This window comes from Bos indicus x Bos taurus, chromosome 1 (genome assembly GCF_003369695.1).
Source record: "Bos indicus x Bos taurus breed Angus x Brahman F1 hybrid chromosome 1, Bos_hybrid_MaternalHap_v2.0, whole genome shotgun sequence".
In the NCBI taxonomy this organism is placed as follows: domain Eukaryota; kingdom Metazoa; phylum Chordata; class Mammalia; order Artiodactyla; family Bovidae; genus Bos; species Bos indicus x Bos taurus.
The window spans coordinates 152,269,591-152,291,400 of record NC_040076.1 but is presented as its reverse complement, the minus strand read 5'-3'; the positions used below and the strand labels follow the sequence as shown (position 1 = coordinate 152,291,400).

The following is a 21,810-nucleotide window of genomic DNA, read 5'->3' as shown; positions in this document are numbered from 1 at the left end:
TGGAGAGGGTGTGGAGAAAAGGGAACCCTCTTACACTGTTGGTGGGAATGCAAACTAGTACAGCCACTATGGAGAACAGTGTGGAGATTCCTTAAAAAACTGGAAATAGAACTGCCTTATGATCCAGCAATCCCACTGCTGGGCATACACACCGAGGAAACCAGAAGGGAAAGAGACACGTGTACCCCAATGTTCATCGCAGCACTGTTTATAATAGCCAGGACATGGAAGCAACCTAGATGTCCATCAGCAGATGAATGGATAAGAAAGCTTTGGTACATATACACAATGGAGTATTACTCAGCCATTAAAAAGAATACATTTGAATCAGTTCTAATGAGGTGGATGAAACTGGAGCCTATTATACAGAGTGAAGTAAGCCAGAAGGAAAAACATCAATACAGTATACTAACACATATATATGGAATTTAGAAAGATAGTAACAATAACCCTGTGTACGAGACAGCAAAAGAGACACTGATGTATAGAACAGTCTTATGGACTCTGTAGGAGAGGGAGAGGGTGGGAAGATTTGGGAGAATGACATTGAAACATGTAAAATATCATGTAAGAAACAAGTTGCCAGTCCAGGTTCGATGCACGATACTGGATGCTTGGGGCTGGTGCACTGGGACGACCCAGAGGGATGGTATGGGGAGGGAGGAGGGAGGAGGGTTCAGGATGGGGAACACATGTATACCTGTGGCGGATTAATTTTGATATTTGGCAAAACTAATTATGTAAAGTTTAAAAATAAAATAAAATTAAAAAAAAAACTGAATCACTTTTCTGTACAGCAGAAATTAACACAACATTGTAAATCAATTATACTTCAATACAATAATTTTTTTAAATGGCAAAACTAACATTTATTTAAAAGATTGTTATTCAAAACAGAAATACTGATAAAATGTTTTATCTCTTTGTAAAAACTGTATTAAATAGTTTGAATAGTGCCCCCCTTCAGGGAATCTTTTCTATGCTTTAGCAAATGTCACACCCTTTCTAACTTTAGATCAGCTTTCAATATGTTATCCTTTGCACTTTCAGTTGAATATCCTTGAGAGTTCCTTTAATGTGAAATTTTTACAGTGTACTTCTTCTGGGACACCACCTTTTGGCCACACCCTTTATTTATACTTATAAATTTGCCTTCTAGCTGTGGACACTTTCTTTCTTTCTTTTTATTGGGTGCACCACATGGAATGTGGGATTTTAGTTCCCCATCCAGGGATAGAATCCATGCCCCCTGCAATGGAAGTTCCAAGTCTTAACCACTAGACTGCCAGAGAAGTCCAGCGTACACTTTCCTGAATAGCAGCAATGTCAACATTCTGAATATAGAAATATGTTAGGTATATTTCAGATATATTAGATACTACATTAGATAATATCAGAATAATCCTAATACAGTAACAACTGTTACTATCTTTGCTGTAAATTTCATTCCAAAACTCCCTGGCGGGTTCTAGACCAGACACAGTAGGACTTCCCTGGTGGTCAGTGGTTAAGACTGAGCTTCCAACACAGGGGGCGTGGGTTTGATCCCTGGTCGGGGAACTAGGATCCCAAATGCTGCGGTCCAAAAAGTAAAAGCAGTGACTTCATGGAGCCCAGCATTGAAGAGGACTGTGAGGCTACTGTTTAGGGTTGACAGAAAAGAGTGCTTCAATTGATGGGCAAGGTCTGTCAAACTGCAGGGAAAAGAGAGTACCCATGCTCTGCACAGGCCATTCCTGGGCTAGAGCCGGCTTTTAGTTGCCAGCACATCAAAAGATATGTGATCTCTCAAGGGTGGACTTGTGCCAACCAACCAAATTTATAAGACATTGATTTATTGACTTTAACTAGAAATATAAGTGTGCCCCAGTTATGAAGTGGGACTCTGTGTGGCATAAAGAAGAGATTCAGTCTTTGGAGTCAGCTTGACCTAACTTTGTACCATGGCTGCATCTCTCACCAGCTGCATGGCTCCTCAGACCACTCAGTTGATAAGGACATTGACACTGTGTTTGAGACTGGAAGGAAAAACATGTCCTGATTAATGACCCATGTCTGAAGCAGTCAAGGGGAGGAGTAGGGGTGGCTATTTTGCTATATATTGAGGTATGTCCTAGTTTTTACAAAGTGATGCATTCTCTTCCAATGGGAAGTCTATTTTCTAGAATTTAAAAACTGCTTTTGAGTATGGATATAAAAGATGTTTGCTGCAGGATTTTATGTCTGGTATCATCAAGCTATCTTCATGATACCAGTACAAATGACACGTGAATAAGAAATGATCACTTGTGGCTCACCCACTCTCCTGCCCAGAGCTGGAGAAAAAAAGTCAGATTTTGTATCCTGCCCATCCTCCATTTCATATATACCTTACATACCACCTGTGCTAAGAGGAATATTATACAAGCCACAAAGGGGAGCTACACAGACTATTTAACATTTTCTAGTAGTCATGTGAAAAAAGTAAAATGTTTCTACATGTTTTCACAAAAATTTTATCATACAATTTTATTACTCATTATCCTTTGTCCTACATACTCTCCCTCTCCGAGAATAATCTTCTTATCTGGCATTTGGCCTCAGGACTGCTATCTCAGAGGAGGAGACTGGCAGTCTGGTCCTCTCACGTCTCTGACCTCCCTGGTGTGCAGGTGCTCCTGGGTGGCTGACAGCGGCTGCCCAGCCTGGAACTTGGGGCTCTCTCTGTGGAACACTGGGGACTCCACAAGCCCTCCTTGGGCAGGCTCTCAGCCATGCTAAATTATTTTTCTATCTTGGATTCACTCAAAATTTCCCCTATAATCATGTATTTTTAAAAACTTGGACAAAAGGACAGGTTTCTTTCTTAACTTCTTCAAGCTGCCTTTATGGAAGTGAATCTATGGTTCTCAGATTCAGCAGGTCTGGGATGGGGCTCAAAGTTTGCATGACTCAAAGTTCCCAAGGGATGGCAATGCTCCTGGTCCAGGGACCACACTTTGAGGATGACTCATACATACTGGGTTAACCAAAAAGTTCATTTGGATCCTGAACAGATCTTTTGGCCAACGTTATTTGTTTAATTGGAGGAAGGAGATGAGGACAATTTGGTATTTGAAAGTAAAAGAATTTTGTAAAGTGGAAAGCTTCAGGTTACATTTGCCTCCAAAAGAAGCTAATTCCAATTCTTCTCCAGTGAAGCGAAGTGAAAGTCGCTCAGTCGTGTCCATCTTTTCGACCCCATGGACTATACAGTCCATGGAATTCTTCAGGACAGAATACTGGAGTGGGTAGCCTTTCCCTTCTCCAGGGGATCTTCCCAACCCAGGGATGGAACCCAGGTTTCCTTCATTGCAGGCGGATTCTTTACCAGTTGAGCCACAAGGGAAGCCCATTCTCCAGAACCATGCCCCAGACACTGCCTCTTCTGAAACTTCTACCCCACCCCTACTAGAGCACCCAGGCTCTCCCTCTGTGCTTGCACAGGCCTCCGCCACAGCCCTCTTCTGTCCCACGGTGCAGTAAGCATCCGGCACACATGCTGACAGCCTTCTGGGTGGCAGCACCCTGTCCCCAACACCAGAACCTCTCACACAGTCCCTCGACCAAGGAGTGCTGAATGACTGAGTGAACGAAAGACACGTGTTTGGAAGAGAAGAAGGGGACTATTTACATGTTATTTAAACCTTCTCCTAAGTGTAAGGAATAACATGACACAGGAAATTCTTTTTTAATTAAATTAAAATTGTTTACTGTAGCTGATTTAAAATGTCATGCTGGTTTCAGGTGTACCGCAGTTATTCATACATGTGAATATGTGCATACATTTTTTTCAGATTCTTTTCCCTTATACGCTATTACAAAACATTGTCTCATTTTCCCATTGTCTCATAAACTTTGGGTTTAATTATTCAAATCGGAATACAAATAGGTTCATAAATTATAATTGGTTCATATGTTCTTAAGTCCCTCTTTTTAATCACCAGGTTCCCATTCTATCACCCTTTAAAAAAAATCTTTAATTATTGAAGAAACTGGGTCGGCTGTTTCATAATGCTTCCCACAGTCTGGAGTTTGCAGATTATATTCCTGTGGTATCATTTACCCTATCTCCTCTCTCCCCTTATAGGCAGTAATTTCTTTTGAAAATGTTATATTTTATCCTTCCATTAAAAAAATAATTAAACAGCACAACATACCACACACACGTTTCTGCACAGTGTTTCAGAGGTGGTCAGTGTCCTTTTTTACAGTTGCCTAGATGGAGAAGCCTGGTAGGCTGCAGTCCATGGGGTCACTAGGAGTTGGACACGACTGAGTGACTTCCCTTTCACTTTTCACTTTCATGCATCGGAGAAGGAAATGGCAACCCACTCCAGTGTTCTTGCCTGGAGAATCCCAGGGACGGGGGAGCCTGGTGGGCTGCCGTCTATGGGGTCGCACAGAATCGGACACGACTGAAGTGACTTAGCAGCAGTAGCAGCAGCGGTACTCCATCGCATGGATGCTACATAGCTTATGCATCCAGTCCCCTACTGATAGATATTTGAGGTGTTTGAAGTTTGATGCTATTGTAAATAGTGCTGAAATTAATAGCCAATATATCTCTCTGTATTTTTGCCAGGATACCTTTGGAACTGATTCCTAGAATGGACACAGCTGAGACAAGAGATAATTGCATCTGTAGTTTTGCTAGAAATTGAAGGCACTCTGCTTTTAAATACAGTGTGTTTCTAGAAGTTGTGCCATAAAATGGATCCTGGAACAGATTCTAGTTTAGCTATCTGTTGCTAAATAACAAATAACTCCCCAAAGCAGTGGCCTAAAACAGCCCCATTTATTATCTCTCATGATTGTGCGATTTGAGCGGGGTTCCTTTGTCTGCTGCATTTGGCTGGCTGGCACACCTTGTCTGGGCTGGAGAATCCAAGACGGCTTGATTCACGTTTCACACCTCAGCTGCAGAGGCTGGGATGGCTGGACGCTGGCTGAGCTTCTCTCTCTCCCTGTGGTTTCACATCATTTAGAATTACAAGCTTCTTAAACCTGGTGGTCTAGATCCCAAGGCATTAGAACTGAAAGTTGCAAGGGCTCTTAAGTCCCAGGCCCAAAGTCATAGGACGTTATTTTAACTTCTATTGAGCGTGTCTCAAGGCCACCAGATTCAAGGGGATGGGGAACAAACTCTGTCTGTTGTTGGGATGGGCAACATATGCACAGACATGAAAAAAGCTGTTTTTTTAATGAACTGATTTGGCTGTGTGGACCTTAGTTGTAGCACACAGGAACTTCCTTGTGTCATGCAGGACCTTTCATTGTGGCGCACAGACTCTCTAGTTGTGGCTCATAGGCTTCGTTGCTCCATAGCACGTGGGATCTTAGTTCCCTGACCAGGGATTGAACCTGCTTCCTTTGCATTGCAAAGCAGTTTCTTAACCACTGGACTACGAGGGAAGTCCCAGCCATCTTTGCAGACAATTTACCACAGGTCGTAACAGGGTTATATGCCCTATACAGATCACAGACACATGCCCTGTTCTGACCTACTTCAGCATCAGCTGACTCTGTGGAAAGGGTCCATTTAGGGTGCTGAAAAGTGAAATACCGTTTTATATTGCAGTTCAGTGTGTATAGTGGTAAAATCCCAGCGGGCCCCAAGTGGAGAAGACATCTGTCAGGCAAAAGGGAGAAAGCCCTCCTTTGAGGCAGGGCACTTGATCTAGGCCTAGACCCTAACCCTATCAACAGCTATGGTATTCATTCATTCTACCAGTGCTTAGTGAAGAACACAGTTCCAGGCTCCAGGAGCACAGTGCTGGGGTCCAGCGGTTAGGACTCTGTGCACCAATGCAGGGGCTTTTGTCCTTCGACTCCTCTCTTTCTAACACCCCACATGCCATCAGTCAGCTTGCCCTGTTGTCCTGCCTTCAGAACAGGTCTCAAATTCAACTTCTCCATATTCCTCCCCCGCACCAGGCCTCCATAACCTCTCAGCTTTTAACAGAGCTCCCGCTTCCCCTCACGCGTCCCTGGGTCTATTCCCTACACAACTGCCAGAGTAAACTTCTAAAATGAAAAGTAAAGTCACAGAATGTCCCTCCTCAAAACCCTCCAATGGCTTACCACAGTAAAGAAATAAGAAGTCAAACGTTCACCCTCTGATCTGACTTACAAGGCCCGGATTGTTCTAAGCCCCTGGCTCAGGCTTCAGCCTCACCTTCTGCTACGCTCTCCTGTCCTTGAGGCATCCCAGCCCCAGCAGCCTTCTTTATATGTCTTGAACATGCTGCCTCCTTGGAACATTGCTCTTTCCACTCCATCTCTGCGTGACTGAAAATTCATTTTTGAGGTCTCACTTTCCAGACAACCACCCCAGCTAAAGGAGCCCATGGTTAAAATTTACAAACTAGGGCAAGAGGCTTTTATTCATCATTGTACCCTTTGGCTTTAGTTATCAGAACCTAGTAAGGCATAAACATATGCTTACAGGCTTCACAGTATTGATCATTCCCTGAAAAATACCTTATCCATTTTCCTATTATGTCCCTCTCCCCCATTCAGTATACACTGGCAAAGGGAGAAAGGCCAGGGCTCTTAGCTATTTTGCTCTCTACACTACTTCTCGCCCTTACAATGGAGCCTAGCATACAACTGGATCTCAATGAACATCTGTTAACTGTATGAGTGAATGTGCTGGCATGCATTAAAAAATACAGGAGTCACATTGAAGTTACAAAGGAAGAATCTGTTCCAGAAGAAAAGCTGTTCTATCCCCCTCACCTCAATTATATCCTTCTAAACCTTGACCTCCAATCCCACCTCAACGTTATCCTGATGTCAAGGGTTATGGTACCCGTTCATTATGTTTTCCATCAGGGAAATGCATGTCAGCCTAATCACCCTAAAGTGACATACAGTTCCTACAGGGCGACATACCTCTTTGCTTCCTATAAAAACGTATCCTTTCAGGGTTGTGTGAAATGTAGATGTTCTGGTGATGGGTTCTAATGGTATTTTCTTTGGTCTTTGAGATAAGCAATCATGACCTAGCCAGAACCAAATAGACATAATGGAAAGAAAAACACAGCTCTGCGTAAGTGGAGGCAAACAAGTGTGGATGAGGGTACCTTCTCTGCACCGTGTGTGTGTGTGTGTGTGTGTGTGTGTGTGTGTGTGTGTGTGCGGCGCGCGCGCGCACTTAATCAGTCAGTCATATCTGACTCTTTGTAACCCCATGGACTGTAGCCCACCAGGCTTCCCTGTCCATTGGATTTTCCAGGCAAGAATACCGGAGTGGGTTGCCATTGCGTCCTCCAAGGGATCTTCCCAACCCAGGAACTGAATCTAAATCTTCTGTGTCTCCTGCACTGCAGGTGGATTCTTTACTCGCTGAACCATCCAGGAAGCCCCCTCTACGCTCCAAATGGACTAACAAACAATGAACCTGATTTAGCCTGCTGCTGGGCAAATTCTTCATGCTTCTATTTCCTCTTCCTGTAACATCTAAACAATTATGCTTATTCCTCTAACTTCCTTTGGATAGATGTATTACTTTATATCACAGAATGTTAGACCCTGAGGTCGCCTGGGAATAATTTAATCCATATCCAAATGTAGAAACCAAGGCCAGGTGAGATCAAGTGATTGGCCCCAGCTCACAGCTAATTGGGCTTCCCTGGTGGCTCAGACGATAAAGAATCTGCCTGCAATGCAGGAGACCTGGGTTCAATCTTTGGATCAGGAAGATCCCCTGGAGAAGGGAATGGCTACCCACTCCAGTATTCTTGTCTGGAGAATTGTACGGACAGAGGAGCCTGCCGGGCTACAGTTCATGAGGTCACAAAGTCGAACATGACTGAGTGACAAACACTTTCGCTTTCACAGCTCATTATTGGCAGGGCTGGAACTAGAGCTCCAATCTCCAGAACCTCGAGTCACTGTTCTTTCTGACTCTACATATTGCAATGCTTGCCCTGTTGTTTAGCTTCTTACAGGTATATGCATTATCTTTGTGTTAGTTCATACAGTTCTTGAGAACAGTGATAATAATTAGTCTCTCCCACAATGTTAGTCGTATATAAAGAAATACTTATTAAATGAATGAGTAGTCTGCCACCAGTCCAGAGCAGCTGCCACCCTCCCTGTCGTAATCCTTAGTAACTTCCCGGTTACCCCTCCCCCATCATTCCCTGAACAGTTTAGCACCTGCCTGTCTTTCTCTCCACCTGATTCCAGCTTTGTTTGGTGACTCCAACAAGCTCATAAATGACCCATCCGACACTCTGGCCACTCAGTTTCCTGAACACCTCTCCTCCAGTGATCTTTTCCTCCACCCTCAGCTACCCATCCCATGTTTGCATAGCTCTAAATGTCGACTTTAAGCACTTCACTACTTGACCGCCACCTCCTGTCTCCTAGTTCACATACTGCAATACCTGCACTCCGACCACCGTCCACCCACATCAGCAGCTCTGGTCCTTTAGCCCCATTCATTTTTCACTGTCCTTCCTCTCCCCACTCTCTTCTTCATCCAGCCTCCACTCCCTGGGCCACCAATGTCTTCTCCTGTCTGGGTGCAACTACTTTTTGTCTGTCGAGCTTGCCCAGAAAAACTACAATCCTGGTTAAAGCCAGTCCTCTGCCTACTTTGGCCTTGCACCCAAGAAGTGGGACAAACCTGGTTAAAACTGTCATAACTGTGACTTTATTTAAACTTGTGATCATCAACTGCAGGAGGGCCCTGGGCATGGCCCAGTACCTCTGCTTCCTTTGTCTACCCTCTCAGTCTTCCAGATGCCCTATGCCCAGTGCTCCCTCTTATTTGAAACTCTCATCTATTGAGACACTGCGAAGAAAACAAAAAACTAAAAAGAGAGGTAATAGCATCTTGTCCACTTATCTCATCTTCTCTACTCTCCCAACCTCCACACTGTGAGATGGATGACGTATCTGTGCTCTTAATTATGGATACATTTTCTGTTTAGCCGATTCTCCATGTGTCTCACATTGCTTTTGTTTCAGGCCATCTTATTAAGGATGTTTTGTAGAGTGGACAGCTTTGGGGATAGGAACAGTATCTTCCTTTGGAACCAACATCAGGGAAGCTTACTGAGCACTGTAATGAAGGTAACGTCCCTCTCTGGAGCAAAGGACAGGCATGTTTGTGCATGCATGCTCAGTCACTTCAGTCATGACCTACTCTTTCAGACCTTATGGACTGTAGCCTGTCAGGGTCCTCTGTCCATGGGATCCTCCAGGAAGAAATACTGGAGTGAGTTGCCATGGCCTCCTCCAGGGGATCTTCTTGATCCAGGGATAGAACCTGGGTCTCCTGCATTGCAGGCAGATTCTTTACTGCTGACCCATCAAGAAAGCTCACAGGCATGTTTATTGTCCCAAATAAAAGATTCAGGTTCACTGAGTTCATATGCCTTACTTGCAGTGCATGTGCATGCAATTTTTGTCCTATATTCTATTAATATAGTATATTACATTAATTGATTTTCAGATGTTAAACTAACTGCATTCCTGAAATAAGTCCAACAGACTCATGGTGTGTGTGTGTGTAAAGTATATTTCAATGTTAATGTTGAACTCTTTTTGATATTATCAAAATAATTTGATATTTTCAGATGTTAAATTGTTTGGTAATTTGATATTTCCAGATGTTAAACTAATCTTGATTCCTGAAATAAACCCAACTTGGCCACAGTGTATATATCCCCTTCATGGACCACTGCCTTGTTGTGGTGAAGGGGCTTATGAATGAAGCTATGAGCCATGCTCTGCAGGGCCACCCAAGACAGATGGGTCATAGCAGAGAGTTCTGACAAAACGTGATCCACTGGAGGAGGGAATGGCAAACCACCCCAGTGTACTCGTATGAGAACACAGTGAACTGTATGAGAGGTCAAAAAGACAAGACACTGAAAGACGAGGTCTGAAGGTGTCCAGTATGCTACTCGGGAAGAGCAGAGGAGAGTTCATGTAAGAATAAACACTGACATCATAGGAATCAGCACACGAAAATGGACGGGGACGGGTGAATTTAATAAAGAGGACCATTACATCTACTACTGCAGGCAAAAATCCCTTAGAAGAAACAGAGTAGCCCTCGTGACCAACAGTCTGAAATACAGGACTTGGGTACAACCTCAAAAAGTACAGAATGATCTTGGTTCATTTCCAAGGCAAGCCATTCAACATTACAGTAATCCAAGTCTAGGACACTGCCACCGATGCCGAAGAAACTGAACTCGATCAATTCTAGGAAGACCTAGAAGACCTCCTAGAACTAACACCAAAAAGAGATGTTCTACTCATCATCTGGGATTGGAATGCAAAAGTAGGAAATCAAGATATCTCTGGAGTAACAGGCAAGTCTGGCCTTGGATAACAAAATGAAGCAGGGCAAAGGATAACTGAATTCTGCCAAGAGAATGCACTAGTCATAGCAAATACTATTTTTCAACAACACAAGAGACAATTTTACACATGGACATCACCAAATGGTCAATACCAAAGTCAAATCGATTACATTCTTTGTAGCTGAAGATGGAGAATTTGTATACACTCAGCAAAAACAAGACCTGGAGTTGACTGTGGCCCAGATCATCAGCTTCTTATAGCAAAATGCAGGCTTAAACTAGCCAGGTATGACTTCAATCAAATCCTGTATGAATTCACAGTAGAGGTAATGAATAGATTCAAGGGACTAGATCTAGATAACAGTGTGCCTGAAGAACTATGGACAGATGCCTGTAATACTGTACAGGAGGTGGTGAACAAAACCATACCAAAGAAAAAGAAAAGCAAGAAGGCAAAGTGGTTATCTGAGGAGGTTTTACGAATAGTGGAAGAACAAAGAGAAGTGAAAAGCAAGGGAGAGAGGGAATCCAATTAAACGCAGAGTTTCAAAGAACAGCTAGAAGAAACAAGAAGGCCTTCTTCAATGAACAGTGTTTAATATTAGAAGAAAACAACAAAGGGGGAAAGACCGGAGATCTCTTCAGGAAAATTGGAAACGTCAAGGGAGCATTCTACCCAAAGATGGGCACAATAAAGGATAAATACGGTAGAGACTAGTATATGCTGAAGAGATCAAGAAGAGATGGAAAGAATACAAGGAAGAACTGGATAAAAAAGATTGTAATGAACTGGATTACTCCAATGGTGTGGTTAGTCACCCAGAGCCAAATATTCTGGAGTGCGAAGTCACGTGGGCCTTAGAAAGCACTGTTGTTAATAAAGCTAGTGGATGCGATGAAATTCCAGCAGGACTATTCAAATCCCTAAAGGATGATGCCATCAAGGTTTTGCATTCATTATGTCAGCAAATCTGGAAGACCCAGCAGTGGCCACAGGACTGGAAAAGGTCAATCCTCATCCCAATTCCCAAGAAGGGTAGTACCAAAGAATGTGCTAACCATCAGACAGTTGCACTCATCTCCCATGCTAGTAAGGTCATGCTTAAAATCTTGCATGCTAGGCTTCAGCATTATGCAAATCAAGAACTTGTCCAAGTTGGGTTCAGAAAAGTAAGAGGAACTAGACAGCAAATTGCCAGCATTCGCTAGATGATAGAGAAAGTTAAGGGAATCTCAGAAAGACATCTACTTCTGTTTCATTGACTACGCTAAAGCCTTTGAGTGAGATCATGACAAACTGTGGAAAGCTCTTAGAGAGATGGGAATACCAGACCATCTTACCTATCTCCTGAGAAACCTGTATATGGGTCTAGAAGCAACAGTTAGAACCCTGTATGGAACAACTGATCGGTTCGAGATCAAGAAAGGGGTATGGCAGGGCTGTCTGCTGTCACCCTATTTGTTTAATCTAAATGCTGAGCACATCATGAGGAATGCCAGACAGGATGAGTTACAAGCTGGAATCAAGATAGGTAGGAGAAACATCAATAACCTCAGATATGTAGATGATACCACTCTAATGGCAAAAAGCAAAAAGGATCTGAAGAGGCTATTGATGAGGGTTGAGGAGGAGAGTGAAAGAGCCAGCTTAAGACTAAATATTAAAAAACGAAGATCATGGCATCCAGCCCCATTACTACATGGCAAATAGAAGGGGAAAAGGTGGAAGCAGTGACAGATTTACTCTCCTTGGGCTCCAAAATCACTGCGAACGGTGACTGCAGCCATGACACCAGAAGATGATTGCTTCTTGGCAGGAAAGCAATGACAAACCTAGACAGTGTGTTGAAAAGCAGAGACATTACTCTGCTGACAAAGGTCTGTATAGTCAAGGCAATGGTCTTCCCAGTGGTCATGTATGGTTGTGAGAGCTGGACAGTAAAGAAGGTAGAACGCCAAAGAATTGATGCCTTCGAACTGTAGTGCTGGAGAAGATTCCTAAAAGTCCCTTGGACAGCAAGAAGATCAAACCAGTCAATCTTAAGGGAGATCAACCCTGAATATTCACTGGAAGGACTGATGCTGAAGCAGAAGCTCAGTATTTTGGTCATCTGATGCAAACAGATGACTCATTGGAAAAGTCCCTGATGCTGGGAAATACCTGCTTCTGTTACGTGCATAGTGTTTCTATCCTTTATTGTGTCCATCTTTGCATGAAATATTTCCTTGTATCTCTAATTTTCTTGAAGAGATCTCTAGTCTTTCCCATTATATTGTTTTTCTCTATTTCTTTGCACTGATCACTGAGGAAGGCTTTCTTATCTCTCTTTGAAGATATTCTTTGGAACTCTGCATTCAAGTAGGTATATCTTTCCTTTCCTCCTTTGCCTTTTGCTTCTCTTTTTTTCTCAGCTATTTGTAAGGCCTCCTCAGACAACCACTTTGCTTTTTTGCATTTATTTTTCTTGGGAATGGTCTTGATCACTGCCTCTTGTATAATATCGTGAACTGCTGTCCGTAGTTCATCAGGCACTCTGTCTGTCAGATCTAATCCCTTGAATCTGTTTGTCTCTTCCACTGAATAATTATAAGGGATTTGATTAGGTCATACCTGAAAGGCCTTGTGGTTTTCCCTACTTTGTTAAACTTAAGTCTGAATTTGGCAATAAGAAGTTCATGATCTGAGCCACAGTCATCTCTTGGTTTTGTTTTTGCTGACTGTATAGAGCTTCTCCATCTTTGGCTGCAAAGAATATAATCAATCTGATTTTGGTATTGACCATCCGGTGATGTCCATGTGTAGAGTCATCTCTTGTGTTGTTGGAAGAGGGTGTTTGCTATGACCAGTGTGTTCTCTTGGCAAAACTCTGTTGGCTTGTGCCCTGTTTCATTTTGTACTCCAAGGCCAAATTTGCCTGTTGCTCCTGGTATTTCTTAACTTCCTACTTTTGCATTCCAGTCCCCTACAATGAAAAGGATATCTTTTTTGAGTGTTAGTTCTAGAAGGTCTTGTAGGTCTTCATAGAACTGTTGAACTTCAGCTTCTTCAGCACTACTGGTTGGGGTGTAGACTTGGATTGCTGTAATATTGAATGGTTTGCCTTGGAAACAAACAGATCATTCTGTCATTTTTGAGATTGCACCCAAGTACTACATTTCGGACTCTTTTGTTGACTATGAGGGCTACTCTGTTTCTTCTAAGGAATTCTTGCCCACGCTAGTAGATATAATGGTCATCTGAATTAAATTCACCCATTCCTGTCCATTTTTGTTCACTGATTCCTAAAACATCAATGTTCACTCTTGCCATCTCCTGTTTGACCACATTCAATTTGCCTTGATTCATGGACCTAACATTCTGGGTTCATATGCAGTATTGTTCTTTACAGGATCAGACTTTACTTCCATCACCAGTCACATCCACAACTGGGCAATGTTTCTGCTTTGGCTTAGCCTCTTCATTCCTTCTGGAGCTTTCTCCGCTCTTCTGTGGTAGCATATTGGGCATCTACTGGCCTAAGGAGTTTATCTTTCAGTGTCGTATCTTTTTGCCTTTTCATATTGTTTGTGGGGTTCTCAACACAAGAATACTGAAGTGGTTTGCCATTCCCTTCTCCAGTGGGCCACATTTTGTCAGAACTCTCCACCATGACCTGTCCGTCTTGGGCGGTTCATGGTCCACAGGGTTGCTAAGAGTTGGACACAACTGGGTGAATGAACAACATATATATATACACCGTGCTTAGTTGCTCAGTCATGTCTGACTGTTTGGGACCCTTTGGACTGTAGCCCACCAGGCTTCCCTGTCCATGGGATTTTCTAGGCAAGAATACTGGAGTGGGTTGCCATTTCCTCCTCCAGGCGATCTTCCTGACTCAGGGATCGAACCTGCATCTCCTGTGTCTCCTGAATTTCAGGTGGATTCTTTACCCACTGAGCCATCAGGGAAACTATATATAAAATTATATATTATATATACTTTTTATGTATTATACATACATATATATTTTATTTTTTTATTTTATTTTATTTTTTTTTTTATGCTGTATTTTCTGTTTTCTCTAGATTTTTTTTTTCTCTGTCTCTGGTTTTCAACAGTTTATTATGTGCCTAAAGTATCATTTAGGGATTCCCAGGTGGCTCAGGGGTAATGAATCTGCATGCTAATACAGGAGACATGGGAGATATGAGTTCTACCCCTGGGTTGGGAAGATTCCCTGGAGAAGGAAATGGCAACCCACTCCAGTAGTTTTCTTGCTGGGAGAATCCCATGGACAGAGGAGCCTGGGAGACTACAGTCCATAGGGTTCGCAAAGAATTAGACATGACTGAGTGACTGAACATGCATGCTAAATGTCATTTGCTTTATATTTATCCTCTTCCTGGTTTAAAAATATGCAATTTGATGGCTTTTGTCAGATTTGGGGAAATTCTGAGACAAAACTGCTTCAAATATTGCTCGATCCCATTGTTTCTCTTTTTCTGACATTCCAATTACATGTGTGTTAAATTTTGTTCTTCATGTCTCATATATGAATTTTGTTCTTTTCTGTATTTTTTGTTCTCCTCCACCCTCATATCTTCAATGAGGTGCTTCAATCTGGGTGGGTTTTTTTTTTTTTTTCCTCTTACTGAACCTATCTTCTGGAGTTCACTAATTCTATGTTTTGCAATGTCTAATCTGCTATTAAACTCATACATTGAAGTCTTAAGTATTTTTTTTTTTCAATTTTAGGCTTTCCATTTTTTATTCTTTTTTTTTTAATTTTTCAGCACTTTATTATTTTTTTTTATTTGATAAATTTAACGCCTTTTATTGCCATACCTCATTTTACTGTGCTTTGCTTTAGTGAGCTTTATAGATACATGTTTGTTTGTTTGTTTGTTTTTTCCTTGTTAATTTTCTGTTTAGTTGATCTATCCATAAGTGTGAGTGGGGTATTAAAGTCTCCCACTATTATTGTGTTATTGTTAATTTCTCCTTTCATACTTGTTAGGATTTGTCTTACATACTGCGGTGCTCCCATGTTGGGTGGATATATATTTATAATTGTTATATCTTCTTCTTGGATTGATCCTTTGATCATTATGTAGTGACCTTCTTTGTCTCTTTTCACAGCCTTTGTTTTAAAGTCTAATTTATCTGATACGAGTATTGTGACTCCTGCTTTCTTTTGGTCCCAATTTGCATGGAAAATCTTTTTCCAGCCCTTCACTTTCAGTCTGTATGTGTCCCCTGTTTTGAGGTGGGTCTCTTGTAGACAACATATGTAGGGGTCTTGTTTTTGTATCCATTCAGCCAGTCTTTGTCTTTTGGTTGGGGCATTCAACCCATTTACGTTTAAGGTAATTACTAATAAGTATGATCCCGTTGCCATTTACTTTATTGTTTTGGGTTCGAGTTTATACACCATTTTTGTGTTTCCTGTCTAGAGAATATCCTTTAGTATTTGTTGGAGAGCTGGTTTGGTGGTGCAGAATTCTCTCAGCTTTTGCTTGTCTAAAAAGCTTTTGATTTCTCCTTCATACTTGAATGAGATCCTTGCTGGGTACAATAATCTGGGCTGTAGGTTATTTTCTTTCATCATTTTAAGTATGTCTTGCCATTCCCTCCTGGCTTGAAGAGTTTCTATTGAAAGATCAGCTGTTATCCTTATGGGAATTCCCTTGTGTGTTATTTGTTGTTTTTCCCTTGCTGCTTTTAATATTTGTTCTTTGTGTTTGATCTTTGTTAATTTGATTAATATGTGTCTTGGGGTGTTTCTCCTTGGGTTTATCCTGTTTGGGACTCTCTGGGTTTCTTGGACTTGGGTGATTATTTCCTTCCCCATTTTAGGGAAATTTTCAACTATTATCTCCTCAAGTATTTTCTCATGGTCTTTCTTTTTGTCTTCTTCTTCTGGAACCCCTATGATTCGAATGTTGTAGCATTTAATATTATCCTGGAGGTCTCTGAGATTGTCCTCATTTCTTTTAATTCGTTTTTCTTTTATCCTCTCTGATTCATTTATTTCTACCATTCTATCTTCTAATTCACTAATCCTATCTTCTGCCTCTGTTATTCTACTATTTGTTGGCTCCAGAGTGTTTTTAATTTCATTTATTGCATTATTCATTATATATTGACTCTTTTTTATTTCTTCTAGGTCCTTGTTAAACCTTTCTTGCATCTTCTCAATCCTTGTCTCCAGGCTATTTATCTGTGATTCCATTTTAATTTCAAGATTTTGGATCAATTTCACTATCATTATTTGGAATTCTTTATCAGGTAGATTCCCTATCTCTTCCTCTTTTGTTTGGTTTGGTGGGCATTTATCCTGTTCCTTTATCTGCTGGGTATTCCTCTGTCTCTTCATCTTGTTTAAATTGCTGAGTTTGGGAGTCCTTTCTGTATTCTGGCAGTTTGTGGAGTTCTCTTTATTGTGGCGTTTCCTCGCTGTGTGTGGGTATGTAGAGGTGGCTTGTCAAGGTTTTCCCTAACCAGGAAACCTTGACAAGCCACCTCTACATACATATATATTTTAATGTTGAACTTGATATTTTGCTAAGAATTTTTAAATATTTGTCCATGAAGAACTGTTCTGTAGCTTTTTTTTTTTTTTTCTTCTTGTGAGGTCTTTGGCTATGGTATTGGGGGTAACACTGGCCTCATAAATTGGAAAGTGTTCTCTTTTTTGTCTTCTGAAAGAGTTTATTAAAGGCTAGTACTATTCCTTCTTTAAACATTTGATAGAATTCATCTGTAAAGCCATCTGGGGGAGATTCTGTTTGTGAGATTTTAAATCACTAATTCAATATATTATTTTTGTTCAGTTGCTTAGTCTTGTCTGATTCTGTGACCCCAAGGACTGCAGCATGCCAGTCCTCTTTATCCTTCACTATCTCTTAAAACTCGCTTAAACCCAAATCCCCTGAGTTGGTGATGCCATCCAAGCATCTCATCCTCTGTTGCCCGCTTCTCTTCCTGCCTCAATCTTTCCTAGCACAGGGTCTTTTCCAGTGAGTCGGCTCTTCCCATCAGGTGGGCAAAGTATTGGAGCTTCAGCATCAGCCCTTCCAAAGAATAGTCAGGTCTGATTTCCTTTAGGACTGACTGGTTTGATCTCCTTGCCATCCAAGGGACTTCAAAAGTCTTCTCCAGCACCACATTCAAAAGCAATTAAAATTCTTTACTTGTAGGTTTAATCAAATATTCTATTTCTTCTTGAGTTGGTTTTGTGTACTTCTAGAAATTTGTTCACTTAATCCAAGTTTTTTAATTTGTTGGCATCGAGTTGTCAATAATATTCCCTTGTTTAATTGCTCAGTCATGTCTGACTCTTCTGTGACCCCCATGGACTATAGCTCTCCAGACTCCTCTGTCCATGGGATTTCCCAGGCAAGAATACAAGAATGAGTTGCCATTTTCTTCTCCAGATATTCCCTTAGAATACTTTTAATTTCTGTAGGGTTGGTAGCAATACCCTTTGTTTATTTCTGATGTTGATAATTAGTGCCTTTTCTCTTGTTTCTTTAGTCAGTCTAGTTAAGTATTTGCCAATTTTGTTGATCTTTTCTAAGAACCAAATTAAAAATTTTTGTCTATTGTTTTTCTTTTATAACACTTATCATTTCACTCCTTCTTGCTTTGGGTTTCTTTTGTTCATTGTTTTCTAGTTTTTTTAGGGGGAAGCTTAGATTTTTGATTTTAGACCTTTTTTCTTTTCTGATATAAGAAACTAAAGCTATATACTTCACTCTAAGGACTGTTATAGATCCATCCCATAACTTTTGATATGTTGTGTTTTTGTTTTCATTCAGTCCAACTTATTCAATTTCCCTTACAATTTCTTCTTTAATTCATTGGTTATCTAGCAGGGTGTTGCTTCCAAATTTGTGGTATTTTTCCAGATTTATTTGTTATGGATCTCTAATTTCATTGTGATCAAAGGCTGTACTTTGTATAAATTCAATATTCTTTACTTTATTGGAACTTATTTTGGACTCCAGTATATGGTCTATCCTAGAAAGTGTTCCACATGCACTTGAAAAAAAAATGTGTATGTTGCAATTATTGAGTGGAGTGTTCTATAAATACTAGTTAATGCAAGTTGATTGATAGTGTTGTCTTCTAAAGGTGTACTATCAATTATTTAAAGTAAGTTGCTGAAATTTCTGTTATTGATTGTCTATTTCTTCTTTCATTTCTGCTGGGTTTTGTTTCATACATTTTGGGAGTTGGTTCTTAGATGTATATATAATTGTTACATTCTCTAGATATTTCAATCTTTTATCAAAATGTCTTCAGTTAGACCATATTGTTTATCCATTCTATAAATAATAGCTTACATAGTTAAACTCAACCTCCCACTCCAACCATCCTCCAAAACCCTCCTCCTAGCAACCATAAGTCTGTTTTCCATGTCTATGAGTCTGTTTTTGTTTTGTAAATAGGTTCATGTGTGTTATATATTAGTTTCCACATATAAGTGATATCACATGGTATTTGTCTCTTTCTGACTTATTTCACTTGGTATGATAATCTCTAGGTCTATCCATGTTACTGCAGATGGTATTACTTATTCTTTTTTATAGCTGAGTAGTACTCCATTGTGTATATGTACCACATCTTCTTTATCCATTCATCTGTCGATGGACATTTAGATTGCTTCCATGTCTTGGCTATTGTGAATAGTGCTTCTATGAACATAGGGGTGCATGTATCTTTTTGAATTACTTTTTTGTCTGGATATACACCCAGGAGTGGGATTGCTGATCATACCATAATTCTATCTTCAGTGTTCTAAGGAACCTCCTTACTGCTTTTTGTAGTGGTTGTACCCACTTACATTCTCTTGTGTCTCTTTTTTACACATTGTATCTTTTCCATCCTTTACTTTATATCTACTTATATCTTTGAATTTCAGTGTGTCTCTTGCTGACCTGTGACACAGAGTCAGATCTTACTATTTTATTCAGCCTGATAAAATCTGCCTTTTCAGTAGCGTGTTCAGTCCAATCACATTTAATGTGCTTATTGATACAGTCACACTTTCTTTAGCCATTTTCTACATCTCATGCCTTTTTTATTCCAATAAAGTAATGAAATCATGAAGCGCCAATACATCTGTAAACTACTCAAACAATTCTCACCAAATAAAATATGCACAATACAGAAAAACAGAAGAAAGGATTCATATTTCTTTCACTCAAAACTTTATTTAATGTTGCAGTGTATTTTCTTGTATGGTCTTCCCTGGTGGCTCAGTGGTAAAGAAACCCCCTGACAATGCAGGAGATGCAGGCTTGATCCCTGGGTCAGGAAGATCCCCTGGAGAAGAAATGGCAACACACTCTAGTATTCTTGCCTGGGAAATCCAATGGACAGAGAGCCTGGTGAGCTACAGTTCATGGGGTCACAAAAAGTCAGATATGACTAAGTGACTAAGCAACAAATATTTTCTTTGAGAGTTAAAACAAATTTTTTGGGGGGGTTCAGATATTTGCTTGCTTGGTTTTTAAGAATTTATATCAAACTCTGTATACAACTGTATATTTTTACCTCAGGCAGTCTATTATATGCATTTTCCATGTATTTCAACCACAGTGGAGCAATTACCAGCAGACAGATAATTAAAGCAGTTAAGCAGAGACCCCCTCAGAAGAGCTTTTGACTCAGTGAAATGGTTCCAAGGGCCCTGTTGTTGAAATAATTGCTCTTGTCAAAGAACTGGACAGGTCCAGGGTTGGTTTGGAAGACAAGATGACTGAGCAGCATTTGGTCATCACCAGTCTTGGTTATACTTGGTTCTCAGTTTCTTTGTGAAACATAACAAACAAAAGGCATTTTTTCCTGTACGTTGGTAAAGTCTACATGTAAAATGGCTGTATTTAGTGTCTTGGAGAAGTAGCATGAACTATTTTTTTCCTGTAGATTATGGTATCTCACATGGTATGAAGCTTATTGATTTAATGATAGTTTAATGTTTTGTCTGCTTGTCTATTAGTTTTTAAATGGTACATCTGCCAATTTCTCTATAGAGTCCCATTAACTTTTGCTTTATGTGGTTAAGTGCACACAAGTTTATGAATATATCATGGGGGATAGTTCCTTTTATGATTCTTACAAATCATCTCTTTATCTCAATTAATCCTTCTTGCTTAAATTATATCTGGTATTAATGTTATTAGAGGAACAATTTTTTGGTTAGTATTTTCTTGGTATATAGTTTTCTTTAATTGCCTTTCCTCAAACTTCTTCTATGTTCTAACCATTATCTTGCAAACAGCATATAGTTGGGTTTCTTTATGACCTGGGTTTGATCCCTGGATCGGGAAGATCCTCTGGAGAAGGGAATGGCAATCCTCTTCAGTATTCCTGTCTGGAAAATACCATGGACCGAGAAGCCTGGTGAGTTATAGTCCATGGGCTCGCAAAGAGTTGGACACAACTGAGCAACTTTTTCTTTTTGATGTTGTTACTTTTTAAAAGACAGGCCTAAACCATATATATTTTTTGTGATTAATAATATCACCAACTCAATGGACATGAGTTTGGGTGAACTCCGGGAGTTGGTGATGGACAGGGAGGACTGGCATGCTGCAATTCATGGGGTTGCAAAGAGTCAGACACGACTGAGCGACTGAACTGAACTGAATATACTTGGACTTCTTTCTACAATCTAATTGGAGTTTCCTATTTATCATAACTTTAGTTTGCTTTTTTTTTCTTTTTTGTCTGCTAACCTGGACTTTTCTCTAGGTCATTTTATTTTTCTCTGTCTATAGGTTTAGAAGGTATACATTCTATTTCTCTTATTTTGGTGAATCTCCTTCTAGGTTTAGTAAGTATATCACTAGTGGATCCTGTCATATTCAAGGCTGCCATAACCTTTTAAAAAACCTTTTATATTTGGGATGATTCCCTGGTTATAGATACCTATTCCCTAGTATAAAATTGAGAACTCAAATTCCCTGCCTCCCTTGCAGCTAGGATGCAGGCCAATACCACTGGCCCTGCTAACCAGAAGCACAAGTGGAAATGTGAGGATGTAAGGATATAAGGTCTGCATGTGGCTCCCACTGTCCTTGTGTAGGAAGAGGCCAACATCCAGTTTGTGGAGGTGGCCGTGACTGCAAGACTAAGTTTCTGACACATAACTGGCATTGATGCTGATGGCAGGAGCAGATAAAGAGAGGTTGAGCTCCTAGCATTTGGTGCTTGTTGGGAACAGCAGCACTGTCTTTATCACACCAGCTCTATCACATGGTTTAGAGCACTTTTTCTAGAAGCTCAGCCCAAGCTTGTTTTTTTTCAGCTCTCCCAGTGAGTGAAACAAAAAAATTTTACTAATGTAGTAGCTTGTCAAAGTCTAAAATTTAAAACTACCTCACTCCTTCTGAATTAAAAAAAAGTCATGTTTAACTCAGAAGTCCTTTCTGCCATCATCTATCACATTTTGGCTTCCCTAGTGGTTCAGTTGGG

The 21,810-nt window shown here is 40.6% G+C and overlaps 1 long non-coding RNA gene across 7 annotated transcripts in view; it reads right to left on the bottom strand.

The window, feature by feature from the left end:
• LOC113897081 overlaps nt 1-21,810 on the bottom strand; it is a 38,013-nt gene that overhangs the window by 8,916 nt on the left and 7,287 nt on the right. For 2 of the 7 annotated variants that reach the window (XR_003512250.1, XR_003512245.1), the window contains one exon: nt 19,519-19,693. The exons of 4 other annotated variants lie outside the window; for them this stretch is intronic. This is a non-coding gene — a long non-coding RNA (uncharacterized LOC113897081). Of the gene's footprint in view, nt 1-19,518; nt 19,694-21,810 lie in introns of those variants that run through there. One more of the 7 variants, XR_003512246.1, reaches the window with a different exon arrangement.